The sequence below is a fragment of the Myodes glareolus genome, chromosome 13, assembly GCF_982192425.1.
Source record: "Myodes glareolus chromosome 13, mMyoGla1.1, whole genome shotgun sequence".
In the NCBI taxonomy this organism is placed as follows: domain Eukaryota; kingdom Metazoa; phylum Chordata; class Mammalia; order Rodentia; family Cricetidae; genus Myodes; species Myodes glareolus.
The window spans coordinates 24,903,221-24,929,704 of record NC_142038.1 but is presented as its reverse complement, the minus strand read 5'-3'; the positions used below and the strand labels follow the sequence as shown (position 1 = coordinate 24,929,704).

The 26,484-nt window shown below is 42.0% G+C and overlaps 1 protein-coding gene across 7 annotated transcripts in view; it reads right to left on the bottom strand.

The window, feature by feature from the left end:
• Positions 1-26,484, bottom strand: part of Piezo2 (piezo type mechanosensitive ion channel component 2) — a 373,285-nt gene that overhangs the window by 303,859 nt on the left and 42,942 nt on the right. The gene's annotated exons all lie outside the window — the stretch shown is intronic.

Genomic DNA, 26,484 nt, shown 5'->3' with positions numbered 1-26,484 from the left:
AATGTTTAATATCCTTAGCTATTGGAGATGCAAATCAAAACTACTTTGAAAATTAATCTTATATCCATCAGAATGTCTAATATCAATAAAACAAATGCCAGCTTACACTGGCAAGAATGTAAGGCAAACACTACCCATTACTGGTGGGAATGCAAACTTGCACAGTCACTATGAAAATCAGCGTGGCGGCTCCTCAGAAAATGGGAATCGATCTACCTCAAGATCCAGGTATACCACTCATGGGCATATACCCAAAGGTCACTTCATCCTACCAGAGACGCTTGCTCAACCATGTTCATTGCTACTCTGTTCTTAATAACCAAAACTTAGAAACAACCCAGATGTCCTCAGCAGAGGAATGGTTAAAAAAAAATCTGGTACCTTTAGACAATGGGATATTACTCAGCCATTAAAAAAAATTAAATTCATAGACAAATGGATGGAACTATTAAAAAATTATCTTGTGTGAGGTAAAGCAGACCCAGAAAGACAAATACGATCAGTACCTTGCTCAGCCACCATCAGAGAAGCCTCCTTCAGCAGATGGGAGCAAATACAGAGACCCACACCCAGACAATACGCAGAGAATGAGAGAGAAACTTCGCAACACTCAGCCCTAAACTGAATGTCTGCATTAAATCCCCTTCCCAGACCCTCAGGACTCAGGAAACCTTACAGAAGAGGGAGCAGAAAGAGTGTGAGAGCCAGAGGGGATGGAGGACACCAAGGGAAGAAAACCTTCTAAATCAACCTGATCCACACACATCTGAGCTCACAGAGACTAAGGCAGGACACCCAAGGCCCGCATGGATCTACACCAGATAGGGTCCTAGAGTTGAAAGGAGAGGTGGACGCCTGCTTCTATCCCAAACCCAGGAGCTAGATCTACTTGATAACTACGTGCAAATGACAGTTTAGTTTTCTCTGAAGGTGTCTCACTGGGAAAACAAACTGCTCTGTGTCCAGCGGTAGATGGCCAACAGAAAAATGAACTCAATGGTACCTTGAAACTTCTGTGTCTCATAACATCATGCAAGGACTTTATTATTATTATTATTATTTTATTGAATTTTTTTCTCTTTCTTTTTCTTTCTCTTTTTGCATTATAGATCCTTTGCCTATGTATTATGGCTTCCAGTTTAGTGTTTCTATGGGATACCTGAGTGTACAAAGAACTAGCTCTACACATCTATACCTGGTTCTTGTGCCTTTTCTTGGCTCATTTCCTTCGGTTTGTTTTGATCTATTCTGGAATGTTAGTTTTTTTGTCTTGTTTTATTTTATTTTATTATTATCTTTTAGAAGCCTGTTTGTATATAGACCCACCTGGAAATTGGAAACAGACAAGATCGCCTGACAAAATTGGGAGCATTACGGTGGGTGGAGAATGGAGGGTAGAAGGGGAAGAAGTGGGGAAAAGAGGAGGATTGAGGAGAACTTGAGAGAAAGGAATAGTCGAGATGGAGGAAGGGCCGAGATGGGAACAAGGAAAGAGATATCTTTGTTGAGGGAGCTATTATAGGGTTACCAGAAACCTGACTCTAGAGAAATTTCCAGGAATCCACAAGGATGCCCACAGCTAAGACCCTAATCAATAGAGGAGCTGGGGCCTGATCTTGACTTGCCCTGTAGTTAGACTGATGATTATCTTAAATATCACCATAGAAACTTCATCCAGCAACTGATGGAAACAGAGGCAGAGACCCACATCAGAGCACTGGACTGAGCTCCCAAAGTCTAGTTGAAGAGTAGGAGAAATGAGAATATGAGCGAAGAGGTCAAGACCATGATGGGTACACCCACTGAAACAGTCTACCTCAGCTAATGGGAGCTCACCAACTCCAGCTGGACTGGGAAGGAACAAGCATAGAACCAAACTAGTCCCTCTGAATGTGGTTGACAGTTGCATGGTTGGGGCAGACTGTGGGCCACTGGCACTGGCACCAGGATTTATCCCTATTGCATGTACTAGCTTTTTGGGAGCCTACTCTCTTTGGTTGGATACCTTGCTCAGCCTAGATATAGTAGGGAGAGCTTTGGACCTTCCACAAATCAATGTGCCTTACCCTCTCTGAGGATTAGGTAGGGGTGGGGTGGGAGGGTATGTGGAGGGAATGGGAGGAGGGGAGGGAATAAGAACTTGGATTGGTATTTTAAAAAAAATCTAATAAATTAAAAAAATCAAAAACAACAACAACAAAGAAGCCTGTTTGTTTTCTAATGAGAGACAGGGAGGGGGTGGAACCAAAAGGTAGAAGTGATAGAGAATTGGGAGGAGTAGAGAGAGGGAAACAGTAGTTGAGATATATTATATGAGGAAAATATTATTTTCAACAAAATAGTAAAAAAGAAAGAAACATCTACATGCTGCCTACAGGAGACTCTGTTCCCATTTAAGGACAAACAGACTTGGGGTGAAAGGATGGGAAAAGATATACAAACAGAAATGAAAACAGGAGTACTTATACTTCTACCACATAAAATGAGGCTACAAAAGTCATTATATCATAACAATGTGACAATAGGCTATAAAAGTTGTAGGTATGTTTGTGCCCAATATAGGAACACCTAAATTCATAAATACGGACAGGTATGAAGAAGAAAGAGATTTTATAATACAATAAGAGTAGGGGTCTGGTACCCAAGTTTCATCAAAGGCAAACATTTTAGACAGAAAAATGATAATGAAATATGTGGCGTAAACTGACTGTACACTAAACAAGCCTACTATCGATGGACAGACAACTCCATCTCCCGGCACAGTGCATGTTCTTCTCAAGCACGTAGACAGGAGGCTCCAGGAGACAACACTTCTCATGCCACAGAACCAGGTTTGACAATTCGAGCAAGACTTAACGTTAATCACATATCACTACTGATCACAGAATTACAGCACTCAAAATGGCTAACAGGAATTTTGTGAAATTAATGGATACATTGAAATCTGAAAGAAGAACAACAAAACAATACCTCTGAACAATCAAGGGACCAAGAAAGATAATAAAAGGGAGATGTAAAAATAGGTTGAGATAAAGGGAACAAAAGTCATACTGGAGCGTACAGGATGCAGCAAAAGTAATTCTAAGAAAAAGTTCGTAAACATCTACAAAACAAGAAGAGCTGAGACTAATGATACATAACTCAAGAAACTGAACAAAACCAAGAAATTAAGCTCAATGTTAGTAAAAGATAGAAAATACTAAAGATCGGGAGAGCAATGAGACAGACGAGAAAAACAATAGAATATCAAATCTCAAGTTAGTTTTCCATAAAGATAAGCAAAATGGATAAACCCTTCACTAAAAAAAATCAAAACAAAGATTAAAAAGTAAAATCAGAAGTGAAAATATAAAATGGAAAATTCCAGAAGTAATTTAAAGTTTTCAAACTTGCTCCATTCTTGGTGACACGGTAAACCCTTATAGCATTCAACATGATCCCACTTAAGATACGCGTCAACCTCCACCCTTCGGCTCCACAGAGCATAGACTACCCACCCCACAGTCACTTCCTGGCATTCTCAGCCACAAAACTGACTACACAGCATCCCAGTGCTATGGAAGGGGATTTGATATGGTCCCCAGTTTCAGGTACCCACTAAGGTGAGGGTTGAAATGCATATGTAGAACCTAAAATAAAAATGAAATAATAAAAGTAGAAAGTCGGATGGTGTTTTTGGGGAGCTAATGGCAGGGAAGTGTGGAAATTTTGATTCACCACACAAAGTTCTGCTAGAAGGAGTGAATTAAAAGAAGTCTGTGCCAGTGAAGCGCCCTATACCTTGAGTAATGCTCAGAGTGTAGAGTTGAAGGGTTCTCACCACAAAAACTAAATGTGTGAGGTAATACATATGGTAATTAGTACATACGAGGCAGTCCTTAGCACACATACAATTTTTTTCTGCATACTCTGTACCATACACATTTTTTTCCAGGCTGAGGATAAAGCCTGAAGCATGAGAGGAAAATGCTTGATTGTTAAGCCTATACATACTTTAAAACAGCACACTTGCTGGGTAGTGGAGGCACACCTTTAATTCCAGCACTTGGGAGGCAGAGGCACAGAACACAGCACACTTGCACTACACAATTTGTACTCTTCAATTGATAGTAAAGCCACCTTAAATAGGCACAACCAGAAGCCTAAAGCGGATATGCTGGAATGGAAGCAGTTCATCATCTTTTGTTCATCTCTTGTTCACTCAGAAGGCCAACAACCCTGTGGTGAATTGCCTAAGGGAGGCTCATGTAGTAAGGAAGCAGTGCTCCCAGCAAGGGCCAGCCTCAGCCACCGATAGCCCAAATCAGTGTGGGCATCTTAAATCGTCAGGAAGAGTCAGCGAAAGAGAAAAGAAAGAAAGTTACTTTAAAAAAAGTTATGTGTGGTGTTGTGTGTGATATATGTCAATGGGCGCATGTGAACATGTGTGTAGCCATAAGGAAGTCACCGTCTTAGTCATAGTTTCTACTGCTTCTATGAAACGTCATAACCAATAAGCAAGTTGGTAGGAAAGGGTTTGCTTTACACTTCCACATTGCTCTTCATCAACAAAATGACGTCAGGACAGGAACTCAAATAGGGCAGGAACCTGGAGGCAGGAGCTGATACAGAGGCTATGAAGGGGAGCTGCTTACTAGTTTGCTCCCCGTGGCTTGCTCAACCTGCTTTCTAATAGAACCAAGGACCACTACGCAAGGGAGGCACCACTCACAATGGGCTGGGCCCTCCCACATCTATCACTAATAAAAAAAAAAATGCCCTACAGGCTTGCATACAGCTCATGGAGGCGTTCTTAACTGAGGTTCCTTCCTCTCAAATGGATTCAGTTTGTGTCAAGTTGACATCAAATCATCTGCCAATTACCGTTGTTCACAGTGCAGTTCAAAGAGCTCAAGAGGAAAACTGAGATATCGCAGTTGAGTGAAGAGATGAGGTTTTAAAGCCGGTCCTGGAAAGCCCTACTAGGTCTGTTATGTGGCATCTTACTCCCACCACCTGAGTGCAGGCTGGCCCGATTACCCTCCCAATGAATACAGAAAACAAACAAACAAACAACAACAACAAAAAACAAAACCCTGGGATTCCTTGTTGAGGTGCAAAAGGATTTTGGTTGTGACTTTGGCATCTGCTTTGTTTCATCTCTTGTTTACTCAGAAGGCAGCCAACAGCCCTGTGGTGATTGCCTAAGGGAGGCTCACATAGTAAGGAAGCAGCATTCCAGCAAGGGCCAGCCTCAGTCACCAATAGCCCAGCTGTAGCTTGTAGTCCACCACTGTCTGTACTGACTGCAGACCTGGTTGTAGACATTGAATCAGACGACCCAGGGCAGATACTCTGAATCCTGGATCAAAAAAGATTAAGCGGGGTTTGATGTTTTAAGCACTCACCGTTGGGCTAATATTTATGCAGCAATATCTCACTAACACCTAAACTCAAAAAGCAAAAGCAAACAAAAACAACTTACAAAAAAAAACCTGAATTTACTTCCATTTTGGTCTAAAATAATCACATTTGAATATGATGAATATGAATTGCCAAGTGTACCTCTTTACTCTGCATATGTGTGAAGAGACAACTCAGGAGTGATCCAAGCTTATGAAGACATAAAAAATGCCATATCGGCGTGAGTTATCTCCATCTCGGGCAAAATATGTCTTTGAATTTGGCAATATGGCAATTCGAGTTAGAAAAGTCTTAGAAGGTAAAGTCGTCTCCTTTATCAAGAGCGATGCAATGCGCCTGTCCTCAGGACACAGAGATGAGGCACATTTGTTAGCACTAATGAGCCATTACACTATGGCTGCACAGTGTGCTCCGGGCACCCTCTCCTGTCAAGGGTCCATCCAGTCCCCTGTAGGACTGTTCCTGCTTCAAGAATGTTGCTGTGGACAGAGCAATACAAACACAGATCAAAGTGCTCAGAGGAACGAAACAATCATCTTTGGGTAAGGCTGTCATGTGGTCTCCTGTCTCCCTAGCTGTAACTACGTTAAATGATAAGGGGATTTCCTTAGGAAGGTTACAACAGGTGACGGGAATTTCTCATTTTACACAAGGTTTTTGTCAGGCTCAGAGCACACACGATTAAAAAGCAGTTGATGAGGGAAGAGAAGTACCCCACAAACACCAGTTCTCCCCCGCCTTGTGCCGTAAACATTTCAGCTTGCTTCATTAATAAATTTTATTTTCCAAAAATAAAAGTTAGCACTTGATTATAAAAGAAAAAAACCCAATTCTACAAGTAGAAAACAAAAAGATAGATTTTAGATTTCGCCTGGATAACTTATCAGTACAGAAAGGTGAAAAACCTCTTGCAAATATGGAATTGTTTAGATGGCTGCACACGTTTCTAAGAGCACCCATGTTGCCATAGATGGATGATAATTTCCCCATTAATAAAGTCTGTGCACACGTTCAGCCAGCCTTCTACAGTAGTTCAACACCGTCCTTTAGGCTGTGCTGGTAAGGCTCAGTGCTCTCAGAGCCAAAGGTTTTCCCACCCTCCCTCCCTCCCTCCCTGCAGCGGAGGCCAAATGACATCCCTCCAATGGCCCAGCAAACAGGATCTTACATGCTTAGAGCCTGTATTCCACGACATGTCTCCTAAGTACTCTTCATGCACCGGGGGTTTGCTTACTTCAACAGCTGCCAAAACTGCACACAACACCACAACACTAGAAAAAGTAGGGTCTCTAACAAGCGACAAAACGGTTCGGGCAACTCAGCCTTTAGAAAGGATGTCCTTTCAAAATCTGGTCATTTAAAAAAAAATTAAGAAGAGGGAGAAGCAGCTGTAAAGTATACACAATGAAACAGGAAACAAATTAAACAATCGTAGATTTTTTTTTCCCCCAAGGAAGCCAAACCATCAAAGAAATGAGAGACAGGAAAGGGGCTGTTATGTCACCTGATTCATTGTCTATTTGTGTGAAAGCCTTTTCCCCCCCGTTACATGTCCGGTTCAAACTGCAAGTATCTCCAAAAGGGATCCTCAGAGAGGGTTCAGACCAGTGTGTGCGCGCTCCTCTCCCTCTATCTGACTCCATCGCAGATGAGCCCCAGTGCTTCCTCCAGGCAGTTGCAAAAGTTACTTCTTCTTTAAGCAAAAGCTGGTCCCGTCCTTCTTCATGGCAATTCAGCAGGACCAAGCCACATGCTCACCACTGATTCCTGTCATCTATCAGATGCATTAGATTCTGTATGCACACCCCAAAATATTCAAATATATGACAAAAAGGTTAACAGGAAAACATTCAGATAGGAGTGTGCTCTCACGCTTGGGCATTGTCTAGATTAGCTTTACATCTCGATCCAGAGCTAGATACAGCAGTCAAATAAGGTCGTCAGCACACCACCGAACCAGCCACGCACTTATTTGGACTTCAAAAAATACAATACTGTAGAGTACAAAAGAAACTGGCTTAACAAGTGAAATTTTAAGGAAAAGCATGAAGGAGAAACACAATCTACAGGATTTTCTCAAATCATAGCCACGATTCAAACCAGTTAAAACAATTTAAAGAAAACTTCCTGCATATAAAAGAAAAAGTATATGATTTTAATGGTTTACATTTTCAAAACAACTGGAGATGCTATTGATAGCATAGACGACGGAAAGCAGAATAGATTAATAGTAAGACAATTTGATTGTGGTGATCATCAGTTTAAATTTTCACTACCTCTTATTTGTCTTGTTCATATTTTACATTTTTTTCTTTGGTAATTTTTTTATTTATTTTTCTGATGTTGGAGATTATCAAACTAGGACCTTATCTTTTAAATGAATATAAAAAGGTAGAATTTTCTTTTATACTTCATATGTGTGTGTTTATATTAAAAATTTCGGAGTGCATCATGACTAACTGAATAATTTTCATCAATGTTTAAAAAAGAATAAATGACTGCTTTTATTGTTGAAAATATTTTATATCATGCACTTCTGCACATGTATACTCACATCTTTAAATTTAAATCCCAAACCTTATATTGAAGCTTAAGCATATTATGCTGCTAATTGTCTGGCTTAAGAGAATAAAACTATTGATTACCCCTTGTGATTACAGCTGAACAAACAACACACATTCTTATATACACTTGATCAAACTGCATGAAAACATATTAAAAGATTGGAGGGGTTGGCAGGCATGGGTTTAGTCCCGACAAAGCCCTGGGTTTGATCCCTAACACCAAAAAGAATAAAGAGCGGGGGGGGATGACAGTGGAAGGAAAGAAGTTTATTTTACAATAAAATCCCTGCACTGAAACCCACAGCTCCTGGGTCTACCAAGACAAAACCTGTTCTCATATCAACAGCATAGGAACTCAGGAAGAGAGTGAGCTGGGGGAAGGTCCAGCCTGGACCTGCTTCCCTTGTCCTCGGTGATTTCTTCTCTGTTGAGCAAGTGAGTTCACAGCCTAGGAGACTGTAGGTTAATGTCTGCTGGATTCATTCACTGACCCAGAAATCACTAGTCATCTTAGGGTACGTGTTTATTCTCACTTGAAGATATCCACTTTGTTATAACTTTTATAAAGCTCGACAATTCACAAAACAATCTACATGTCTCCCCACTAGAATGGAGAACTTCTTTTGATTTTTAATTATAACTATAATATGTCATTATCTGTATAAAGCCATTATTTTTAAGAATATGTGTCCTTGATCCTTGTCTCCTTTTGACATTTTTGGTCATCAAAATTTTGAGTTCTTTTAGACAGTCTGAATATTATCCCATCAGATGAATAGCTACACATATTTTCTTCGACCTGGAAATGTCTTTCAGTCTTCCTTTACTCGGCAGAAGCTCTTTAGTTCGGTCTAGCCCCATTTGTCGATCTTACCACGCCTTTGGGATCCTACCTAAGAAAGAGTCGCTGCCTACACCAATGTCTTCAAGCATTTCCCCTCCATTTTCCGGTAGTCATGTCTAGTTTCCAATCTGATGTACCCATTTCGAGTTGGCATTTGTGTACAGTCAGAACAAAGGATCACGTTCTGTTGCTCTGTGTGATGGGTAGTTCTCCAGCACCACCTTCGAGTGCAGAAGTGAAAATGCTCACCACCATGAGTAGATTCGTGCATACTGAATGCCTGGGTCCAATCACCACACTATATTCCAGGAAGCGGTTATAGTTCAATGGAAAACATAATGATTTAAAGCATTACCAATCTTCCTAATGCTGTGACCTTTTAATACAGTTCCTCATGTTGTGGTGACCCCCAAACATAAAGTCATTTTGTTGCTACTTCATAACTATAATTTTGCTACTATCATGAATTGTGATTTAAATATCTGATATTCAGGATATCTGCCATGTGAACTCCAAAGGGGTTGCAATCCACAAGTTGAGAATAACTAACTTAAAGCCTAGTCCCCTTAGGGAAAAAGTTATTGTAAGAAAGTCTAAGTAACTTTACTTCTTTTTAAAAGATTTACTTTAATTTGTATTCATGTGATCTGAATATGTGTGCGTATGTCACATGTGTAGAGGAGCCTGTGGAAGGCAGAAGAGGGTATCAGATCCCCTAGGGCAGGGGGTTGTGAACCACCCAAGGGGGCTGGTAATTGAACTCATCCTCTGGAAGAGCAATGAGCTCTCTCAACCATCCAAACCATGTCTCCAGCCCCCAATAAATATGTGTTTTACAACTTTTACACTTGTTTTCCAAGTTTTTAAATTAAATCAGTTTTTATTATGAACTACATCTTATTTTTAATTACTCTTCTGTAATTCCCCCCCCAAACGTGTCCTTTTTTCCCAGATACATGTGTTACTATACTCCAGATTCACTCTAATGTGATTTTTACATCAGTGGTTACTGTAAAACTCAGGGGATGTAGCCTTAGAACCCTGGCAATATGGCAATGGTCTACGCCTTCTGCCTCTGTAGATCTCTAATGTCACATTCTGTTTCAAAGCTCAACTTCATAAACGCAAAGAAAGCACACATTCCAAACTTGTATTTTCTCAACCTAATTTAGCCTAACAGGTTGAATTACTGAATTTCATAGTTTTATGTGTGAAAAACAGCGGAATGTTTACAATCTCGTATAACTTAGCATAAAATAAAGTAGAACTTTGCCTACTGCACCATTAAACCACACAAAGTAAAGGCCATGCTCTCTTTTAGAAATGAGAAATCCACGTCATTCCTATTTGATCGCTCGTGTTCAGAGGGATTCCTGTCATGTGGCCATCCCTGAGACAGCTGGGGAGAACAGTGCTGGCAGAGGTCAGGCTGGTCCCCGATCACAGGCTTTCGCTAAACAGAGGTGGAATTTCAGTATAGGGATTCATTTATGGTCCACTGTGTTCATCTTCCAAGGACTCAATAAAGACAGAGTTTGGGGAAGCTTTTGCTGCAGGCTTTAGAGTGTTCTATATTGATCTTGGCAGCGCCCTCCATGGACTGATGTGCACATTAGGATGGGGGAAACTTCATTCTGTTATCTGTGAGGTCATATTTCCTTCATCTTCAGCAGATAGCACTGTCCAACCCTGTGTTTTCTTTAAAGATTCAAATGGCTGCAACCTGTAGAAACCACCATTTTACCTTGCTGTTTACTGAAGTGTGTTGCCTGCTTCTTCCTTGGGAGACCCTAGCGTTCCAAGCTGACATCAGAGAAGCTATCACTTCCAACTCTTTCTGCTGTTTACCCTCTTTATGTCTGAACTCTGCCTTCACCTCCATCTGCTCTTGACATGGTACTAAAGACAAACAGCCTCCGACCTGTGTGGAGCCCTTACTGCCAAAACAACATTCCAAAGGACAATGACCTGGACAAGTGCCTTGAACCCAACTTTTTCGCCAGGTCTCTTGAATGGCTCTCTGTCCACTCAGCACCTTTATCTGTGTCCACTTAGAGGGACATGTGTCTTACGGAGTAGGTAAAAGGACCCTTTACAGTGAGCCAAGCAATGAGACTTTAGCTTACCCATCTAACATTACCTCATGTTCTAGGGTGTCTCACCTTGTGTGACCTTCTTTTATTTCGATACACAGCATATTTTCTCACCTTGAAACATTAAGATAGCTTAAACGTTTCAGTAAAATGCTTTATCCAGAAATGTCGAGGAAGGATTGCAACTACATTTTTGGGCCATCACAGGTTCACATCAATTCCTGGGCTAGAAATAGTTTTTTGCTTTTGTTTTTGTTTTGTTTTTCACCCCTTAACTGATAAACTAACAGGGCTTAGATCTCATATGTTTGCAGACATCCATGATGCTTCCTGCTTCTCTACCCATCTCTGTGACTTGTATTTTACTAACTGCTGCAAAATGCTTCAGAACATTCCCTGAGAGGCTGCTGCTGTGTCAAGAGTTTTCCACCAAAAAGCAGACACAACGCAGAAGCCACTGAGTCACAGCTGCATCGGTTTTATCGAAATTACATAGAGATTGGGTTGCCTCAACAAATACCTAGGCTAGGTCACCTGGCAAGCTTTCTCCAGAGAAGTTACCCAACCTGCAATTTTTGAACTATCCCCTGTAAAAAACAAGCAAGAATATACCCCGCCCCCTTCAATTCCATCCAACTCCGTTTGTACCCTCCTCCCCAGTCATACAAATCACTAGGCTTTCAGCCACGTTGGAAGAGGGGCTGTTTCCTGTTTATTATTCTATTTCCAGTTTCTATTCCAGTCCTTCAACATAATAAGCATTCAGTAAATATTTACCAAAGCTTAAATAAATTCTTGCCTATAATTTCTTTCTTTTTGGGCCTGGACTGTCCTTTGCCCAATGATAGGTCACAAATTCATAAAAGCTCAGGTGTTTGTTTCTGCAAGAAAAGTCCTCAGAACCTCCATGAAATGTTTTCTGAGGCCTTTTTGTCGTTGTTTTGTTTCTGTTTTGGGTTTTTTAAGTCTCTATGTCTAGTTTCATGGGGATGATTCGGCAAGGATTGCCATTTAACAGAACTCCGCGCAACAATTAGAGAGAATGGCTGTTGCCATGGAAATGAGCATGGAAACACAGCCACACTACAACACTGAAAAAAGAGTAGACTGCAAAGTTGTATATCATATGGGGGCCTATGACGTAGATGCCATGAATATTCCCCATTTAAAGGAAATGAAGACTCGGGAATGATATTTAATTCACTCAGTATCAAGGCAAAAGTAGAGTCAATCCCAGTCAGACTGGCTCCACAGTTCCTACTGGTCCTTCCTCTCCTCTGCCATTTTCTTTATAAGAATACATCGGTGATTACTAATCTTGGTTGTCAACTTGGCATACCTGAGAAGGAACCTCACTTAAGGAACTGCCTCCATCAGATTGCCTCCATCAGATTGGCCTGTGGTCCTTTCTTTGGGGGCATTTAGGCATTTTCTTGATAGCAGAAGGGCTCAGCCTACTGTGGGCTGTATCATCTGTGGGCGGGTGTGGCTGGGCTATGTTAAAAAGTTAGCTGAACGTGAACAAACCCCGAAGTGAGCTATTACGCAGATTTTCTCCATGGCTTCTGCTTCAAGCTCCGTCCTGAAGTTCCTGCCTTGGCTTCTCTTATCGGTGGACTGCAGCATATAAGTTTCCTCCCCAAATTGCTTTTGGACCCAGTGTTTATCACAGAAGCCGAAAGGAGACTAGTGCAGCATTGGACTTAGTCTATGCTAACATATGAAGGCTATAACCGTGGAGAGATTACCAAACGGAGGATTTTCACAGACCTATGAGCATGACTCAGGCTTTTGTCTTGGGTGCTTGAAAGCAGACAGCTCCGTGTGCAGGAAGCTAGGGAATGATGGGCCCTGCGTGCAAAGCTGCTGCTGTCCACACACAAGAGTGAGGGTAGACATACTCTCCTTCAGGACCCCCAGTTTTGTCTTTATTTTAGCTACAAATCTCTCAGAACTACACAGTTTAAGTGAATTGCATTCAGCTACTTTGTCAGTGAAAAATTAAATGAAAAAAATCTACTTCACAACCAGGCAGAGGTGGCGCACAACTTGAATCTCAGCACTCGGGAGCCAGAGAAAGGTGGATCTCTGTGAGTTCGAGGCCAGCCTGTTCTACAAGACCTTGTTCCAAGATAGGCTCCAAAGCTACAGAGAAACCCTGTCTCAAAAAAACAAAACAAGCAAACAAACAAAAAGATTTTATATTAAAAGCAGCAAAGGGAGAGAAATACAGTACTGTGACTTCTAAGCCTCTTCTATTAGAATAGATGCCATTTTAAGGTTGTTTCACCTGGCTTTAGTTTGGTTAGCCCTTCCAGGGGAGAAATGAAACCTACAAAGCAAACAATCTTCTTTTTTTCCTCAGAAAACTAAAGGGCTGCTTTTCTTTTCTTGTTTTTCCCTTCCTGCTATCATCTGGAACACATTAATTTTGTTGCAGATTGCCTGGAATAACAATCTTGGAGAGGGCCTGAGAAGAGACTTTGAGGGAGCCTCTGAGGGTATTTCTAAGAAAATCTCAAGTGACTTGAGCTGATTTTCCTTTTGTTTTGAAGTTGTAATCCCAGGTAATCGGCAACGAAAATGAACGTATTCCAGATGTTAGATGGAACACATACCAAAGGATCCTAGCAAGCTATATTAAACACAGATACTGTAGGAATGGCTTGGGATAAGGTGCAGCACAGTGACAATCAGGTGACATTCTCAGGCACTCTGTAGATGGAAGTTACTTCACTCTTCAGAATTCCCAAGGTTTGCCCAACTCTCACTCCACACTCAGCAAAGGCTTCCGCTGGATTTGCATGCTGATCTTGCATCTTCACACCTTACCAACAGCTGCCACGGAGACTGAGTCTGCTAAGTGTAAGTCTGTCAGAGACGAAGACTGTCAGGCAAAACAGTTTCCATGTCCTAACTTTATTTCATGTTCGACCAGCTTCACAAAGCTTTTTTGCACGATGGACACTTTTCATCACATCACAGCTAGGACCAGGATTTCTCTTTAAAAAGGAATTGTATTTGTTGCCCTAGATAAATTCTTCTGGTATAATGAATGAATGATGTCAAAAAATCCAGGCAGTGGCAGGCATGCTCCGCTCAAGGAGATAATAGTGTCTGTGGTTTCAGAAGTAGACACAGAACAGAGGGATGAGAGACCTGGCCTAAACATTAAGTTCTTAAGAGGAACAGATCTTTGGAGACCGATACAGGCCATCCTAGAGCCACAATGACTTCAGCCATTCGGCCATCACCCACAGAAATCAAAGTTAAGTCTTATGAGGTAGAGACTGTACTCATCTTGCAGAGAAAGGGAACAGAAGATGGGAGAGGTCACGTGACTACAAAAGAACTAAAATTGACAGCCATCTAGAACTCAAAGTCTCACCTCTGTTTTCTTTAAATTAGCATACACTCATTTACAAACTAATGGGTTTGGTGTGGTGTTTCAACTCGCATCTCCAGACACCACAAGATATTCACTCTGTCCTTGCTTTCAATGCATTATCCAATTCCCTACAACACTCTCCTCTTCCATTCCCTTTAAATGTGTTGGACAGAACCGAGAACCAAGCCGCGCCCATTTGCCAGCCCCAGCCCTTCAAGACCCTGCTCCTACTTTGTGGAAGGGGATGATCTTCAAACCCATAGCTGTTTGCTTTTGTCTTCTACACTGCTAGTTGACAATAAGCTTTCTTGTCTTGATGTTTGATGGATTTTCTACTTGGTCTCCCCTGGATGCTTTCTTCTTCCTCGGTTATGGCTATAAATTCCTAGACACTGGTGCCCATGTGACTTTGCCAAGGAAGGAACAACGTGGATGGGAGAAATGTGTATACAGCAATAATAACAACAAAAAGCCCTAAGGATTCATTCAGCGATCTGAAAGGATTACTGTACAGAACAGGGGCTATAAATTAATTCTCTCTGTATCTGCAGCATCAAGTACAGTGTCCTGGCAATAGAGTATCAGTCAACACACAGGCTACAACTAACTGAATTGACATGACTTACAAAAATAATATTGATGATATTATATACAGATTAATTAACTACTAATATGCCAATATTGGGAAATATTGAAACTATTGGTATCATAAAATTATATTAATATGAAGTTTGAAATACTACATGCTTACTCAAATTTGAATATCAAACATTGAAATCTGAATAAAAGATTAATGAGCTACAGTAGATAAATACATAGAAAAAATGTTGGTATTAATTTCTAGTAAGTATTCTAAAGAAAAAGACAGCTATAAAAAACAGTATCATGTTATGATAAGAGATCTTTCCAGCCAAATTTTTTTATTAAAAATAATGTATTTGATGTATATGGGTGTCTGTGTGAGTTCACCACTTGCGGACCTGGTGCCTGCAGAACCCAGAAAAAGGCATTGGATCCATGGAAATGGAGCTACAGATGGATGAGCCATCTCTCCAGGTACCAGATTTCCTCACAATTAAAAGAAAATCCAAGTAAATCATCTAGGTTTTAATAGAAAGAGGTGGAACTGTTGGAAACATCACCTTTAAGTGAAATAGAGTTTTAGGAATGTTTCTCCATATCCAAGGTTTCCATTGGGGAACTTTTAAAATGTCATGTGCTTCAGCTAATAATGAGCAACCAATCCCATGGACAGAATGACAGGAAATTAGCCAGGGTCTGAACGCTTAAATGCCCTACCACAAAATTCATATACTGAATCATAACCTTCAATGTGATAACGGTACTGCATGGAGTATTTCGGGGGTGGCAAGGCTACATGGATGCAGTCCTCCTACGTGGGGTTAATACCCTTACTGAAGCACCCTGGGGTTTCCCTGCTCCTCCATGTGAGCATGTCATCTATGACATGGGAAACAGGCCTTCGTTAGACAATTTGCTAGTGCTTTGACCTTAGATTTTCAAAAGTTTTGCGCAAAAAAAAAAAATCTGTTGTTTACAAGATACTCTTACATGAGATTTGAATATAGCAACCACAACAGACAGAAGCCTGACCTTCAGAGCCACATGGCGTCAGAGCATTACTGGAGCTTATGTGTGCTGGCACAGCCACCTACTGTCTCCGCACCTTGCCATCGCTGCCCGCTGTGACCCAGAGCTTTACCTGACCTAAATTCATATATCTGACTCCTGATAGCGACCACATTTTCCTTCTGTAAAGAAGTAAAATTATAGAGTGTTTCTCAATGGCTTTTCCTTGAATGTTGGGGAGAACAGCTTTATGCTCTGGTGCGCTCTATTAACATAAACAGGTCTAGTCCCCAGTTTGCTGATGTGCCTCCAACACCCTGCCCCCCTATCTCACCGTGCTTCTCTTTCTAACCCTGCACTTTTTACGGATTCTTGTCAAGAACAGATAAAACTCTACAGGAGGATTTCGTCTGCACCCCTGTCTATCCAGGTAAAGAAAGGTGTCACCTTTCTTCCTAGGAGGCCATTCCTGCATCTTAGTCAAGGTGTCACAACCAAGACCCCCCAGGATGCTTCCTCTTGCTTACCCTTCCATCTCCCTCTCTCAGTTTCTTAAGACCTCCCGCAACAGAGACTCAACCACCACTTGAATCTCCTACTGTGGCTTCTTCACATCTGCCCCTCTCTTAGTCTTCCTAGAAAGGGCCCTGCTCCCTACTCTCCTGTATGAGTCACTCCAGTATCTCCTGCTGGAAGTCATTGCCATCTGGTGATCCACAGGGAAGCATTTCCCTGCCTGGATCCCCCACGGATTTGGACAGAACTCTATAGACTTCCAAACCTTGGCCCAGGTTTTCCTCTACCAACTGTAAACACCTGGGGACAGAAAATTGCTCATTTGACCCCTGTTTCCACACAACTGGGCAGAAAACCCTGAAATGCATGCAAGGAACCTATCTGTTGTTTTCTTTATTAATTATAATATTATTTTAGCTACAGATAAAAGAGACAATCATAACCTAATAGAACGTAGGAGGTAAATCCACACTGGATAACAGAGAAGCGGGGACCATGCGACTAGTTTGATCTAGAATTTAAGAAAGCTAAAAGGAACAACAGAAGAGCAGGCTAACAGTGGGCAGTCGGCAATTGCTCCTGAAGCCCTCAGAACTGAATGCATGTTACTTTGTCATGAACCTCAAGGATTACAGTTCTAGAATACTTGGGCAATTTAACGGTTGACAACCACCCTTACTGTCTCTCTGAGTACAATTCATTGTCATTTATTTGTCTCTAACCAAGAGTGCTTAGCAAGATAAATTAGAAATTAGCTACCTAGGAAGATTTAAAATCATGTTGGATTGAGCTAAAACTGGAGCATACAATGTACAGTCAAACATTTTCAATTGAAAAGATAATGACTGAAATAAAGAAATTATTTGCTTCCCCAAGAGATGAGAGTGCAAGAAGTGATGCTGCTCTTGAGTTGAATTACCAAGAGTCTGCCTAAGCTCCCAAGATGCCTTCCTGTCCCAGGACTCAGAGAAAAGTGAGAAAAAGAACATAATACTTTGACTGGCCTACCCTTTTAAATGAGGCTGTTTGATATTTTTCAATATTTATTCATTTGTTGTATGTGTTGTGTGCACATGTGAGCACATCATAGCACTCATGGGAAGGCTAGAGGACAAATCGCAAGAGTCAGTCCTCTCCTTCTCCCATAGGGTGGGTCCCAGGGCTCAAACTAAGGGTAGAAGGCTTGGCAGCAAGATCCTTGCCCTGTTGAGCCAACTCATTGGCCCCTGAGTGAGATACAGGTGGGTTAGCATGCTCCACCAGCATAGCTGGGCACGCGCTGTGTGCACTCCAGCTACAGCACACGGTTGCAGAAGGATGGCATGTGCATGTCCTCAAATGTGCCCTCTGAACAAGGAATGCCCCTCACAGCTCCTCAAGAGCAGCTAGGCAGGGTATAAAGTGGCCAGGAAATCCCTCCAGTTCTGTTCAGCCCCTCCCAGCACACATCCACACACCCGAACTCTGATCAAAGACAAGACCATCTGCTTGCAAAAGAAAAATTTGTTTTCTCCAATGGAATCTCACTGGTGATATTAAGCACACTTCAGGTAGGCCCATGTCCAGTAGTAGATGGCCACACAAAACAAAAACAAAGGTATTTTAATAGACTTTTGGCTTCATATTGCTTTGTTTGTTTGCTTTGTCTTACTGGTCTTCTGCCTGTATATTATGATTTTGTGTTTTGATGGGTTTGGTTTTTCTGTTTGTTTTAAATGCATATGTATGTGTGTGTACATGTGTGCGTGCATGTGTATGTGTGTGTGTGTGTGTTCACGGTTTTTCTTATTTTTCATTCTGGTTTCTTTAGGGCTGTTTGTTTGTTTACCTGTTTGTTTTCTCAAGAGAAAAAAGAAAGACAATAGAGTTGAGTGTGTGGAGAGGTGAGAAGTGAGAAACTGCGAGGAGTTGGAGAAGGGGAAACCATGATCCAATATTACATGCAAAGAAATGTTCTCAATGAAAAAAAAAATAAGACTGTTAGCAGTCCTGTGAGAAAAACCAACTGATCGCATGAGTGATGTTCCCTCAAGGGACAATAAAAAGTCATAGCAAATCAGAGAAATCTTCCAATCCCTCTCCTCACTAGAGTGTACAAGAGTCCCAATAGGAATTCTGAAACTGGGCCTCGAGGTATGGTCCTGCCAGTCCATGTTCTTGGGAAAGAAGAGAGGGAGAAGCAGCAGAAAGCTTCTCCATTTGACACCATGGTTCTGTCACTGTGGCCTCTAAGGTAGCTCAGCAGCCACATTGTCTTGGTATCATCAATCCTGCATCCCACAGCTCTGATCATGGCTCTTTCCTGAAAGAGATGGAACAGAAACACTGACTGACCTTAGAGGATCCACTGGCAGATCTCCTCTAGTGGAGGAAATACCAAGGAAGAAAGGGGGTGGCAGAGAGGAGAGTGAGGGGTAGAGGAGAGGAAATATGGAGGAAGGAAAGACAGGAGGAAGAGAGGGAAGCAATAATTGATTTGCAGAGATATGAAGGGGATGGAGTTATAGATCAGTGGTAGGGTACTTGACTAATGTTCAAACTCACAGAAAGGAAGGGAGGAAAAGAGGGAGAGAGGAGGGAAGGGGAAGACAAGGAAGATATTTTTGATACTTGGCTTCCATCTTGGAAATGTAAATGAGTAAGGCAACTCAAGGCAAGAGGCACCTTTTGACAGGATCTAATGGCTTTCCAACATCCACAGGCCAGACTGCACAAATGCTCTGGCGATCTATTTCCGACCTGAAGGGTGGGGAAGTCACAGGAAAGGAGAGGGCACGGAAGTCAATTACTTCTAGGCAAGCTGCCCAATAAGTTAAAAGTATAAATAGAGGCAAAAAATAGAAGCGCAACCTCTTTATCTTTCCAATCAGAGTTTCACAAGCACACTCCCTCTTCCTCTTGGGGTAGGTGCCGAGTACATCACTCTTAAGAGAAAAGAAAGAGTGAGCAGTGTACTTTTGCTGTTGAGAAAGTCATGTATATAGGCCTTGGGGAATCAGGATGCTGATGAACACGGGATACTATCACTTTAGCCTCTGTTTGAATTTGAAGAAGTCTTCTCTATTAAACAGATGGATGGACTAAGGAAACCTCAAGACTAGTATGCTTGGTCATTAACAAGTGATTTTTACAAGGCAAAAATTTACTCCAAGGCAGAAATTATTTAATGAACAGGTCATTTAGCAGCAGCTCATCTTGTGGTGAAGTTTTCTGATTCTGTTGTTTACAAAACAGAAACAAGAAAGCTATAGAGGGAGGCAGTTTGTAAGATGGTGTGAACTTGCCTGGCACAGGGTTGGTCCACTGTGAGAATCACAGAAGGGCTCATTCTCATAACCCTAAGGACTACAAACCTGTTTGGTTCCAGTTTTTGCTAGTCTGCTCCCCAAATTAGGGGTTAGGCACTGTACCGAGATTTCCAGAGGCAACAGTCCCAACTCAAGCCACGAAGCAACCTCACCTCTCAGCCACCACGTGGACACCACACAGAGAACTATTTGCATCTCTCAAACCTAAAGCTTAGCATTTCATGTAGATAAGAAGTAGATCTGTGGCCTCTCTAGGCTACTAGGTAGTATAGTAAATACCTTGATAAAAGACTCTTTCTTGGAGAGCTTTGGGTGCAAGTCTTTATTTCACTCAGAAAGATGACTAAAATGGCATTTTCAAGTGTGGCAGGTACACCAGGGTCCTAGAGACAGACTCAAGAATGAGGATCACACATCATCACGGGCACCATGTAAGAAAAACAAGGAACCGGAAGTAACCGCAAGGAAGTGGCTGAGGGCCTATGAAGGAAAGCCACGCTGTAGCACGCTGTGCATCCACGTGGGATCCGGCTAGGACATTTACAGATTGTTTAGTAAATACAGCAAATTCCAGTTCACTGTATAGCATACACTTCGACTTCGTTAAGGTTTTTGATTAAGGCATGAGGAAGGACACTTTAAAATACTGTCAGTTGTCACCGCTCTGCTGTACAGAAACAATTGATTTGCATTACGTATTTATAGATCTGGGCCTCTATTTATATCCTCTAGAATTAACATAATTATTTTCAGAGACAGGAAGAGAGTCCTTAATTTAAATTTGTTACTAGTTTCCATTAAGAAAAAAATACATATTTTATCCAACCAAGAACAAATGTGACTAGGAAGAACAATTTGAATTGGACGTAGAAGAAATTAAGATGAGTTTCTAGACCCAGGAAAGAGGTTATTTGAGTCCTGCCTTTCAGTAGGTTATGCATGACAAGGGTAGAAGTTGAGGAAATGTGGTCCTCAGAGGCCATCTTTCTATTCACACCACTCCTATTCCTGGGCATCGAGGGAGTAACAGAGCTCACACCTCAGGCGTCTCCCTATCAAAATCTGCCCACAAAAATTTGTTGTCTATGTGAGCAAGTATCCTTTTAATCAAACCATCCTTACCACCTCAAGGCTGAACAAGCCAGAGAGAGAATCTCGTTATCAGATACTTTTCAAACCAAATGGTTTCTGGCAGCCTGCTGGCTTTAGCAGCTCTCCTTACCCACTGTCTTCGCTACAGTTGCCTTACTGTGTCCAAGGTGACTTACCAAAGAAACATTTAATTGGAGGCTTGCCTACCGCTTGGGAGGGTAAGTCCATGAGCAGTGTGGCTGAAAGCATGGTGACAGGCAGATGGCCAGAGCACTGAGCTGTAGTTGAGAGCTTGCATCTGACCCACAAGGAACAGGTAGAAAGTAAGAGAAATTGGGCCTGTCATGGGCTTCTGAAACCTCAAAAGAGCCCACTCCCAGTGACACCACTCCTGCAGGAAGGTCACACCTCCTAATCCTTCTTAAACTGTCCACCAACTTGGTCCCAAATACTCAAGTCTATGAGTCTACAGGGATCAGTCTCATTCAAACCACCACACCCTCTAATCGCAGTACTGACACGATGTGGAGTAGATGGCTAGGCGCTTTGCACCTTGCAAACATTATCCTGGCATTTACAGAAGCCCCGAGGCTCCTGGGTAAGACAGAGCAGTTAACTTAGAAGGTGAGCTAGTGCAATCAACACTCTTTCCATGACAAACATTGACCGTAATAAGTACCCTTAATGGACACCTAAAATCACTTAATAAGCAATATACACTCTTGTGGCTCCAGCAACCTAAAAGGCTGAGGCAGATGGATTCCTTGGACCCTGGACCAGGCCCAACCATGACGGAAAGGAGGGAAGAAAGGAAAGAATGAAGGAAGGAGGGAGGAGAACAAACGAAGTAAAACCACTTTCTGCCGGCGTGCACAACTAAATGAAGAAACAATAAATATGATTTCACTTATTCGCCATTATTTTCAGACTGTGAAAATCCAGCAAGAAGGGAACAGGTTGTGCTGATGAGATCAGATGATGGGCATTCTGGAGAGACTCTTCCATAAAAATTTCCTTCCCAGGTCCAAAGTCGTCAAAAGATCGAATTTTCCTTGGCATCCAATCTGTTCACTCAACGTCTTAAACGATCTTAAAAGAAACGGCTGCAGCCTTCAGCATTCTCAGGCTGCACCGCAGTCTTCTCCAAGCTAAGTACCATGAAGTTGAGCTAGGCATGTTCTCGGCAGCTAGATAAGGAGCTGATTATTCTGCATTAAATCATAAAATAGCTTTAAGCATGGCTGGGATCAAAATGTCTCTGCCTTGTAAACATGAGCCTGCAAATTTAGAAGCACTTAATAAAACATCCCATGAGACCCAGGGATATCCAGATGAGGAGGCCATAAGGTCTTCCCCAGCTCTAATATGCATCTGAAATTCTAGACCTCGGAACCATGGTTCATGTGCCACCAACACTACGCCACCTCCAACCTAGGGGGACCAGGGCCAATGCTCTCCCTGCCATTCAAAGTCTCTCTTGCATGTGCATGGAACATATGTTCCTAAGATGGGTGCTTGCCACGTGGAGCCCGCTAAAAGAGCCACTAACCACCGAGACTCATGAAGAGTAAAACATCTGCCTTCCACATGTGGATCAAAATTAAAAGCACAAAGTTGATGTCTAGACGTTGGCTTCCTTGCTTTTATCCTTTTTTAATTTGGTGAGAAATTAAAAAAAAAAATAATGTCTCTTCCTTGTGAAATGATGGCAGGAGCTACCCTGAAGGTAAATCTTCGTGTCTCTGGACTTTAGTGTCGAGGAGTGTCTGAACAAAGAAAAGCTGTACACCCCTCCCTGATCTAACTTTCAGGTTTTTATATTATTTGTTTATGATTGAGATTATATTATAGTTACGTCATTTCCCCCTTCCTTCCCTCCCTCCAAACCCTCCTTGCTCTCTTTCAAATTCATGACCTCTTTTTCCATTAATTGTTGTTACATGGATATATGTATGTGTACAGACATACATACACACACATATATCACCCTCTCAGTCTGTATAATTTTACTTGTATGTATGTTTTCCGGGCTGATTATTTGGTACTGAATAACCAAGCTGGAGTGCTCTTCCCTGGGGAAGACTATTTCTCCCACTCTCTCTAATTCTCAGCTGCCTGCCTGTAATTCTTTGTGTACGGTTGAGGCTTTGCACGTTGTCCTTCTTCCCGCTCAACAAGAAAATCATGCCTAGTCCTGGACACTGAACTCTCAGTCTTAAAGTAACGACAGGGACACTCAGCAAATGGAAGCAACTCACCGCTCCCTGATTTGGACTAAACTAGGGCCCAGGTCACAGTTTTGCCTCACCTTTCATCTTGAGAATGAATTCATGTGGCCAACAGCATTTCTGAACAGCGTGTGAGCCGTAGGAAATTCATAGCCTATGAATAAAATTTGTTTTATTCGTACCAAAAAAGAACCACAAAGGAGAAAGAAATAGGCACAACCTGCTTTGTGGTTTCTCAAGCTGGATACCCTTAACTTGACCTCCCGCCACGGAACACCTGAATCTTAAATCAGTATCCATCGGGAAGGTTTTATCTAAGTAGCCCGGCAGCAGATGAGGGGGCAGTGAAATGAATTGGCCTCCCCTTCCCTCACTGGTCCCCTTGACTTCCAAAAATAATACTCTGGCCCAGCTGTTCATTTATTTGTAGGTAGTTGAAGTAGAAGATTATAAACTAAGTTCAGATGCCATGCGGGAGAATACTCAAGTCTTCCAAGTCTAACACTGAGAACCCTTTCTTGTCCCAGGGCTGGATGAAAGGCTCTGGGTGCAGCGAGGCTTTGACTCTCTGCTCCACTGACTGGAAAGGAACCACGAAGCACACAGACTGTCTTGAAATGCCTCAACTCTAAGCCAGGACAGCCAGTGGCAGCTCCCACACCAGGCTTACAACTTGTGTGTGGGAATGCAAAGCCCCAACAGAGTCCTAATGTGAGGATGCCTCAGGTGAGCCACATTGCCCAGATCAGATCAGCAGTCTCCAAACAACCCTACTGGCCCAGGGCTTTGATTTCTGTGTTAAAGCATTTGGCATCTGTGCCGTGTGCTTGTTAATGTTCAGCCCAAAGTCAGCACGCGTACAAAGACAGAAGTCAAAGGAGCTGCAAGGGTCTGACTCTGGGCCCCACACCTGAGAGTCACTGTGTTGAGGTCTCAGTCCCTCTGTGACAAAAACCAAGAACTTTACTAAGGACTATTATGACCACACAGGCCCCTCTCTATACAGACTTCTATTAGAAGTAGAACATGATAGACCTTTGAATTTCTCATATTTATGGTTTTTTTCCCTTTAGCCCCGTCATCTACAGACACAAATACACGCACCTCCCTTGGGTCTTTCAAACAAGGTACATCTCAAAACTGAGGAAGGTTAAGACACGGCAACATGGCAAGGCACAGCAAGTCACCTGTGAAGCCTAGGAAGATGAAAAAGCCAGCAAAAGCCCCATTCTTCATGGGGTCAGTTATAAGAGAAATCAGAAAAGCTTGACCTTCCGGATGCCGGCCCTGGGATCTGCAACCTCTACCTGTGGAGAAGAGCTGGCAAGGAGAGTTTACTGAAACCATGACAGGAACATTTCCAATATCTAGGGCCAACCAAGAGTTTTGCTGATGAATTTCTCTAAGACAAGACACTTCTTTTATATGCTAGGCAAATTTAATCTTGACTTGCAAATTGTGCCCACTCCTTTTTCTAGGGACAAGTGTCAGCAAACCAGCTCACCAATTTCTGCCCTCAGTGATTGAACCGCTGCTGCACTCTTTAGTTGGGCGGGGGGTGCTGCAAGAGCTCAAAGCAAGATTTTTACACAACTTAGAAATCAAGTTTTCAGCGTCCACCAAGCGAGTTTATTTGGAGCGTCCCTTTCAGGAATGTCTTTTTGGCAGCTGGTTCACTGTGGCCGCCAAGGAAGGTGGCTGGCGGCTACAACAGAGCAGTATGTGGACGCTAGTCTTTTCTCCTTACAGACAAGGTGAACCAGGCCCAGATGTACACATCTGGAGTGTATGGTGTACCAGAGCAGGTACTGAGGTGCCAGTTCTCCTCCATCAAGAAAGCAGGGGGCATGGTCACACACCCTGCACAGTGTAAAGAGACCAGAGCTGCAGAGGGAGGACAGGAGACCCTCTCACTCCACTGCACAATAATTCACCGTCACCCAATGGCTTTTTCTGTATTTGCTTCCCCTCACAAATCTACTTCAGTACTTTTGACACAATATTCTTATTGTCTTCTCAGTAAGATGGTTAAGTGCACTGAAACTGTTACATGGAAGATAAATACGATCAAAGCAAAGTCCGCCCAGTTGTTTTCTGTGCACTTCCTTGTTCTTCCCCATTTGTTGGCAACAAAGGATAAACACGAGGTTCTTTCTTTTCACCCCCAGTCTTCTGTAATAAGTCTTAACATCATACCAATTATAATTAATATTATATCATTTTAGTATAGTGTATTAATCACAATGCACTAATTTTATCAAAGGATGGAGTCATTATGAAAATGTCATCCAGTTTATGTACTCCTAGAAGCCTATTTTAAGGAATAAGTAGAGACAATGGTAAAGATCATGTACCAAGGATTTTAATCTCAGCATTATTTACAACACTTTGAAATTATGAGCAAGCTAATATCCAACAATGTACACTAGTGAATGTCATGGTGATCAATGGTGGATTACTGCAGTAATATTTCATTTGTATTTTAATAAATAAAGCCTGCCTGAAGATCAGAGTAAAACAGTCCCACTGGTCAGCCATACAGACTAGGCAGTGGTGACACACACCTTTAATCCCAGTAGCCACACTAGTTTGCCATAGAAACCGGGCAGTAGTGGTGCAAGCCTTTAATTCCAGCCCTAGAGAGGAATATAAGATGGGGGAGACAGTCCACACACATGGTCTCGTTCTGAGATTCCTGGAGGCAGGACCGCCATTTCAGACTGAGTTAGAAGTAAGAGCCAGTGGCTGGCTGCTTCGTTTTTCTGACCTTCAGGTTGAAACCCAATATTTGTCTCTGGGTTTTTATTAATCATGCTTCAGATTACCATAAAGAAATTATTATGTATGTTTTCCCAAAATACTGGTACATGGGGTAATTTGGAAAGATTGACCTCCCCCTCTCCCCCTTCTCTCTCACACACACATTTAGATTCTCAAAATGTTAATAATGGTTATATCTGGGTGTTATAATTATATATTTCTATTTCTTCCTATGCTTCCTTCTTATTTTCCAATTTTCAGATTTTTCCTTACAAATTGATATTCTCTACTAAATTTTTTACATTTAAAAAAATTCACACAAGAAAAATTTCCCACACTCAACATTAATTCTACTCTCTGCTAGTCTTTAACTTGGATTTCAGGATATACCCTTCTACCCTTCAGGTTCCTTGGGCAACAGTCAAATTATGTTGCAGGCAAAGTTTGAAGTGCATTTTATGTTAAATGATCTAGTATTTCAGGGTGCATGTATGTGTGTGTGTTTGTGTGTGTGTGTGCATGCACACGTGTGTATGTGCATGTGTGAGCATATGTGTTTATAAATTATTTTTAAAGGCTGAGTCATTTCCATAGTTACTATGATTTATTTAACCAATCTTGTGCATGGCCTGACATTTCACGAGCCTGCTGAGTCCTGCATTCACCAACCTCTTGCCCATATCTCACACCTGTGTTTA